This window comes from Rhinolophus sinicus, linkage group LG01, assembly GCF_036562045.2.
Source record: "Rhinolophus sinicus isolate RSC01 linkage group LG01, ASM3656204v1, whole genome shotgun sequence".
NCBI lineage: Eukaryota > Metazoa > Chordata > Mammalia > Chiroptera > Rhinolophidae > Rhinolophus > Rhinolophus sinicus.
This window is the reverse complement of record NC_133751.1, coordinates 32,781,592-32,789,789: the sequence shown is the minus strand read 5'-3', so window position 1 is coordinate 32,789,789 and position 8,198 is coordinate 32,781,592. Positions and strand designations below refer to the sequence as shown.

Genomic DNA, 8,198 nt, shown 5'->3' with positions numbered 1-8,198 from the left:
GATTGCTTATAAGATGATCACAAGTCCCCTGCACCCTCAACAAGAGATAACATAAAAGGCTGAACACAAGAGATAAGAATTATTCAAGTCACCGTGAGGTCTGCCAGAGATCCCAATAAATGTAAGCTTGATTATTTATATAGGGAGAGGTGCTCATCCTAGCATAAAAGGAGTGGGTGGAATACTAGAAAAAGTTCTTAAGGAGCTAGAATCACTAAACTCTGACAATCCTTTTCTGTATGCAAAGTTAGTAAAGTTCTTGTGTGGTACAGGAAAGGGAAGTCAGTAGGCCCTTGTTCCTGTATATATATATTTCAGGTGTGAAACCAGCTGATGATGAATTAATAAGGTCTTTATTTAATTTTATCGTCTCTAGAGTTTGATTAGATAGTTTGGGGAAGCTCAGGAAGATAGGACTTCCTTGTTTCTAGCACCCCTTCCTATCCACAGTCAAGGTTCTTCTAATACACTTAGAAGAAAATTTGGTATGATTTATATATGTACCAATGCTGCTTTCATACTTCTCATTCTTTCCACTTATCTTTTTATTGGTTCCTCTCATGGGCATGCTCATATTCTTGTTCTTGATTTCCTCTCTGAAGACTTCCCTTCTTTCATTTATGAGAGCAGTTGTAATTCATTATCAGTAAAGCTAGGACTCAGAAAAAGAAATGTCATCTTAGAAAGATGGCTCATATTTTAGAATTCAAAAATAGGGATGTTATGATATTAAAAATGATGGTAATCAGTGAAAAAAGTTAAAATAGTGATAAACATAAATTATTTTGATGAATGTAGGTGTGGATAAGATTATAAAGATTGATAAATGCTTTTCAAACATAAGATTTTTTTTGTGCTCACTTTGGGAGCATATGTACTAAAATTGGAACAATACAGAGATTAGCATAACCACTGTGAAATGCTGACATGCTAATCCGTGAACTATTCTATATTTTTGTGACAATAGTTAACAATAATGTATTGTATATTTGACATTTGCACAAAGGGATAGAGCTTACATTAATCTTCTCACCACACACACAGAAAATGGTAACTATGTAGAGGTAATAGATATGTTAACTAGCTTGATCATGGTGACTTTTATGATGTTTGCATAATTCAAAACGTCATGTTGTACACCTTAAATATATAGAATTTTTATACATTAGAGTATATCAATAAAGCTTTTAAAACTAAAATATGCACATATATATGTATATATATATATATACATATACACACACACACACACACACACACATATATATATATATATATAATTTCTTAAAGGGAAGGTTTGTTGTCATTTGGGATTTTTACTTTGTCTATTAACTCTCATGGATCTTTCATTCTAAAAATCAGACACTATAAACAGAAAAGACATCATTAATATTCATCGTGTGTAAGCCAGTTCATATGCAAGTCTGAATCTGTGTGCTGATAGAAAAAAGTAAGTTTTAATCAATAATTTTGATTACTTAAAATACAGATATTTAGTTTTCATTTTCTTCTTTATGTGATGTGATTTTCACTGTAGTAAAGAAAAAATATTTAACTAATTAATATTTGTGCTAAATTGGAAAATATGATTCAATTTTCAGTGAATGACCAGTTTTCTTCATTCATATGCCTTCTGAGGCCACCACTATAATAAGAAGACCATTGTTTTATTTTGATGATAGGTAGATCTTACCTCTTTTTAATGCTAATGCTAGCCTTTTTCTCTGAATTTCAGAGAAACTCCAGGAAACCTTATTTGTTTCCAGGTATTGGTCAAGGAGAGGAAACATACAAGTAGTTCCAAGTGCCCTGAAAACTATCTTTTGTCTAAAGAATTCAAAATCCTGTAAATCTTCCAGAACAAATGTTAAGCCCAGAATTAACTTAGGAGAGCATCTGAGTGACCCCACAAATTAATGGAACTAGTTATGTAGGATTTTCTGTATATAATGATATGTGAGTTTTAGTAAATGCTTAGTGAGGACTGAGATCCTCAATTACCCAAGCTGTCAGGAGCTCAGAATTCTAGGTAGATGTGATGATGAATTTCTATTTTCCAGAAGAAATTTGAAAACTTGCATCAAGCAGCAATGGAGAATCCCTGCTAACACAGCATTATCAAGTGTATACCCAGGCTTTGCAGTCATAATTATAAAGCTTGCATTTACCTTATGTCTTTAACACTCCCAAGCATGAAGAAACTAGACTTGAATGAGGATAAAGTAAAATAAACTATTTTCCCTTGGTTTTGCCTATACTGCTACGTGGTTCTTAATCAATGATTTTGCTCCCAGGACATTTGGAATTCTATGGTGGTGCTTTTATTGTCTTAACTTTGGAGTAAGGATGCTATTGCATCTAGTGGGAGGAGGCCATGAGTGGTGCTAAACATTGTACAATGCACAGCACAAATCATGTGTTCAAATAATCATTTGAACTAAAACGTACGTAGGTTGATTTACCCTGCAGAGATGTACTTGGTAATTAAGGAAAAAACAGAATTACTTTATACTTTTAATGGACAACTACTAAATTAGTCAGACAATTTCTTTAAAAATGTTACTATATTATTGAATGTCAACTATAATTTTATATATATATATATATATATATATATATATATATATATATGGAGTACAGCACAGGGAAGAGACTAAATAGAATTATGATAGTTATATATGATGTCAGAGGGATAATCGATTGGAGGAGGAGGGTTATCACTTTGTGAGGGGTGTTTTGTGAGGGGTGTAAATGTCTAATTATAACATTGTTTTTTACACCTGAAAATAATCATAAAATAAAGTAAAAAAAAAAAAAGCACTATTTTGTAAACATACGCCCAGTGAATTTTGCTTTTTTTCTTTCTTATGCTACAGATTTCCAAAAATTATAAAGCATTTTCAGATTTCTTAACATCAACAGTTGAGAGGAAAATGATGAAAATTGCATAAATGTGCAATATAATTTTGATGTGATGTTTAATGGCTTGCAGAATGTAAGATTATATATATGCATATATATGTATATATATGCATATATATAATCTATATATTCTATATATATAAATTATTTTTTTCTGAGCTTTTGTACATTAGATCTTACATGAAAGCGAAACAATAAAATCTTTAGCATCAGAAAATAATGCTGGCAACACGACCTCTATGACTTCAGTAGTTTTTTTTTTTTCCTCATAAAAATGCTGTTGAACTGTTACTCTAACACATTGATTCAACAAATATTTATTGTACTTACCATAGATAGTGCTATGGAGGTTGGATAGAGTACATATCATTCTTGCCTGGACAAGTCACACTTTTCCACATGGCTGACCACTTAAAATTTTGACTAATCAAATGTGTAAACAAACTTAAATTTTATTTTTTATAAGCTATTTATAGAGAAACAAAAAGGAGACTTTACTTTTCAAGTCACTAGTACCAGAGGATGAGCTTTAGAAGAGTCAATTTAGACATCGACATGCTTTTTTGTTGCTTTGTAAAAATGCTACTTGCAGAAGATCAACTAGCCAGTCAGATCACTTCGATTTCTTTATTTAGCTAGAAAATGGTCAATACTGCAAAATATCTTGCAATGGTCAGTCTATTTATGTAATAAGTTATATTGTAAGATGAAGTTGTTAGTCTAATTATATTACAGAGATTGATAGATAGCAAAGAGCCATTCTCAAGTTTAATGAGATGATTGATTCTCTCCCAGGAACTGGACCCATCTAAGCTAGTTCCACTACAAATTGTGATACTGTGACCTAGATACTAACTCTCTCTATAGCTGGCATGAGAAGTTTGAAATTTTACGGATTTTTCATCCACATAAGAAGATAAGAATATTTGTTTTAAAAAAAAATATCCATTTATGACCCCCAAATTGGTTTATCAGTCACCTGAATGATGACTATGTCTCCCTTTTTTCTTTGTCAACAGTCTGTAATGTCTTGATTTTAACATTTTGTTTAAGTTGTTCAGTTAAGAAAAGGAAGGCCATCCAAAACCAGATGGAGCCTTCAGTTTGAAAGAACATAGCCAGGACAAAAGATACTCTTGTGGATAGTTAGGCAAGTGTCAGGTCTTCAGAGAATGGCAATGGAAGAAAGCTCAAGCTATTAGAAATTTACAGAAGTAGCGTCAGAGTCCTGTTGTCTGTCAGGTAGAGAATGGTTTAGTCAGGTTCTAGTAGGTGCCCACCAGTAGATCTGTACTTATTATAAGTGCTAGCAGGAAAACACCTGAGGATCATCTTACTTCCATTGAAAGCCAGTAATACATCCTAATAATGAAATATAGTGAGCAGAATATCCAGACTGCTTATTCAAATATCAGCTCTACTGCTTGCTAGATATATATATATATATATATATATATATATATATAGAGAGAGAGAGAGAGAGAGAGAGAGAGAGATTTTAATTACTCTGTTTTTCAGTTTCTTTATCTGTAAAATCAGAAAATAACTGCACATATATGGTTGTGAAAATCGAAAGAATTAATGTATGTATCAGTAACATTCTGCACATTAGCCGCTATTATGGTAAATATTTTAGCTTCAGATACTAGCCTTCAAAATTAGAGACATCAAATATGTTTTCATTTTTTTACAAATACGTTTAACTTTTGTGTTAGTATAGGCAATACAATGATTCTAGTTAAATTAAATTATATAATTTAAATTCAGACATTTTAGTATAACATTTTATTAAGAGTTGTTAATCTTGATAGTTGTTTTTCTGCATGAGCTAGGGTTTAGGCTTTAATCATACCGCAATTAAGTTGGCCTAAATTAAATAGGACCTAATTATTTAGTGTTTTCAAAAAAATGAATGAAAATCTTAGAAAACAGAGTTACACTGGATGTGAAAGTAATCTACAAATCATAGAACTCTAGTGCATAGACTCTAGCCTTGCGATTAAATGGGGACAATAAAAGAATTACAGTGTTCAGTGATTTCATGGATATCATTTAGTTCAGGGTGAAATTCTAAATAGGCTCAAGAAGAATTTACATAAATCATAAGTAATGCACCAAAGAAATTATGGATAGTTGAGTTCCAAAATTACATTCTAGGATTTTTTTTTCAGCCAATTGTTTGAAAGGAAATTATAATTCTCTTCCCAAAGCAATCTTTATTGCTCCTATTAGAGAAAAAATATTATTCCAGTTGGATTATTTTTAAATGAGTAGTATAATAGAAAGAATGGTGAATTTGAATCAGAGTTGGGGTACCTGTCTGGGTTTTGATTCTGTATAGCTATATGGGTACTAGTCAAGACAATTTATTTATATGAATCCTTTTCAGACGTAAAGTAAATAATAATTCCTATCTTTGTTTCACCTTTTTGATTAAGGTCACATGAAAACAAGTTTTAAGTTCTCTGTAAACATTTAAGCGATATCAAATATAAGTTATAATAGTTATTATTTTCATTATTGTATTGCCATTATTAACTAGTGAAATCAATCCACTGCTCCATTACTATGATCATTTTTAAATAAATCACATCCATCCCAGAATGCTTAATGATAGTTTTTATATATCTACAGATGACAGATATTGATCTGAATTATCTCATATATTTAAGGTTTTAGACAAATTTCAGTTAAACGAAAAAAAACTCTTTAAAATTTAAAAATGCTATATACTTTAATTTTATTTTAAATTCATTCAAAAACTAAAAATTATATAATTTAAATTCAGACATTTTAGTATACCATCAACTAGTTGAGGAATAAACAGCTCAAGGGAAAATTGAGGTGGCCCACACTAATGAATAAACCATGCCCTGAGAATATGGACCTCTTTTAGAAATGAGAATCTGAGTTCACTGAACTTAATTTTAACAGATATAAATACTCATTTTTTAAAAAAACACCATCTAGTTATTTTTATAAGATTAATTTTATTTCTTTTTACGTTATTATTTTACAGGAAAGGGAAATCATCAAAAACTTGCCTAATAGTTCATTTTCAAATAAGATCAAGAGTAGAGAATTTTGAATATAAATATGGAAAGTCAGAAAGAAGCTGTGTGACTAATTCACTGGTAACTGTGACATGAAATGGTCAGGTTAGGCACATAGACCACTCTAAATTAGTCCTAAGACTAAGAAGCAATCTAGGCTAGAAAAAATTTATCAATTCTTTTCCAAACAGCTCTACTTTCATTAAACTTTATAAACCAACATATATGTATATGCAAGTCACATTTACAACATTTTTGTTGCTGCATACATAAAGAAAATACTTTTATTTCGCAACTCCAAAATTCCATAATAGTCTCTCCTTATTGAGGTCGACGTGTTCCATCGTTTTGTTCCATTCTTTCACTGTCTTTCTCGGTGCAGATACCAGGATCCCTGCTGAACAGACAGTGAGCCATATGCCCCATCTCTAATGTCAGTTGATTCAAAGGGCTAGGTTCTGATTCATACTTGACAAATCTGTTTTCTATCTATGGAGTTGGACTTGGTATTAAGGGTATATCAATTCTACTTAGACTATGAGGACTTAGTCAATGAAGCACAGAGAGAAAATAGGCTGAGGTGGGGGGAAGAAAGAGAGGGAGACAGAGAGAGAGAGGGAGGGAAGGAGGGAGGGGTGGGGAGAGAGAGAGAATACCAAACAAACAAACAAAACCAGAACCAAACTTAGAGCACAGCAGAAAGAAGAAACCAGGTAGCTCTGGAAAGGCTATTATCCTAGTAGATTTCTGGTTCCGTGCAAGTCTCAATTACACTGTCTGTCCTAGGTTTAATTAAGGTTCACTTTTTTCCTTTATATTAAATTCCCCTTTTCTGCTTAAGCCAGTAGGAGTAAATTCGAGTTGTTTTCAACAAAATAACTTGCCTCTGGAATAAAAAGACACTAACTTGCACAGTTATAAATTTTAATTGAAAAAAAATTATATACAGAACCTAAGAGGCAGATTCTCAGGCCACACTATTTGTCAGTGACCAAGGTGGCTTAGAACTCCGTTATTCTATTGCTGCTTCTTTGTTCAATGTTCTTTTCATATGGTCCATTATATTTGCCTTCATATATGTTTTTTAAATTTAGATTCCCCTATTATCTTTGTCTCCCCATTCCACCCCACTAGATCTCATATAGCCTAAATCTAACTCTGTACACTTTAGCAAAGATAAATTCCTACAGTTTGGTGAGGAAAAAAAATAAACTCGATGCAAAACATTGCAAACATTTTATGTCTTCAATTAGAGGAATACAGTTTTCAGAACACGTATTTTTAAATATAGAGGTTTTAGTTTACCATAAGCGACAGAACTTTCCTTGAGGATATAGCATTGCACTCCTAACATTATTCCTAGGTAGGGGATCTCTTTGAAATGAAAAACAAAAATAGGTATGATATATAGTTTATTAACCTCTAACAGAAAAAAAGAGAGCAGAGATAAGGATTTACTCATTCATTCATGAACAGTTCTTACCAATTTTCTTACAAGGGAAGACTACAGATTTAGGGCATAAAGAACAAAATCCAACCAACAAGCATTTTTAGCACCTTACAATTAAGATCAAAGCTTTCTAAAAATCCAGCTGTGAATTTCTTTTAATTAGCTCATTACTCAGTGTAACACATATTGCAAGTATTCCTTCTTGAATAACATCCTTGAATAATGCAGCTGGGAATATAGTCAGTTGAGCATCGATGCATCTGGGCATCTGAAAAGATGAAAATCAAATGTGAATTCTGATGAAGTAATTTCATTTTGAGCCTTTCATATTTCTTCCCCCCTAAATTAAAAAGAAATGAAACCTCGAGTTCAGCTGGTTCACTGTCTACTCCATGCCAATTCACATTTTCGAATGATAAAAGTATTTTGCTTCAAATGAATACTAGACAAAAAATTCTATTTTCTCACCCAGTGGTGAGATTTTTTTTTTTTTTTTTTTTTTTTTTTTTTTTTGTATGGAGCCTATAGTAATTTTCGCTGTTAACATAATAGCTAACCTGCTTTGTGAATGGAGGTGAATATGTTAGTATTGCTAATATAGCATAATGATGCTGTAATTACTCAGTATGAAACATTATCTTCTCTAAAATCACTCACTTAGAGTATGTTTAGTTTCAATGAGAACTCTATTGTGAACTAACTATAATGATTATCCTGGGATAACATTTTCATTGTGAAATAATATCAGTAAATTTCCAGAAACCATTTTTTCA

The 8,198-nt window shown here is 31.7% G+C and overlaps 1 non-coding gene across 1 annotated transcript; it reads left to right on the top strand.

The window, feature by feature from the left end:
* The first annotated feature begins 853 nt into the window (after window positions 1–853).
* LOC141568039 (U6 spliceosomal RNA) lies at window positions 854–957 on the top strand. Its single transcript, XR_012491055.1, has one exon. It is a non-coding gene; the product is annotated as a U6 spliceosomal RNA (small nuclear RNA).
* Window positions 958–8,198: the final 7,241 nt, after the last annotated feature.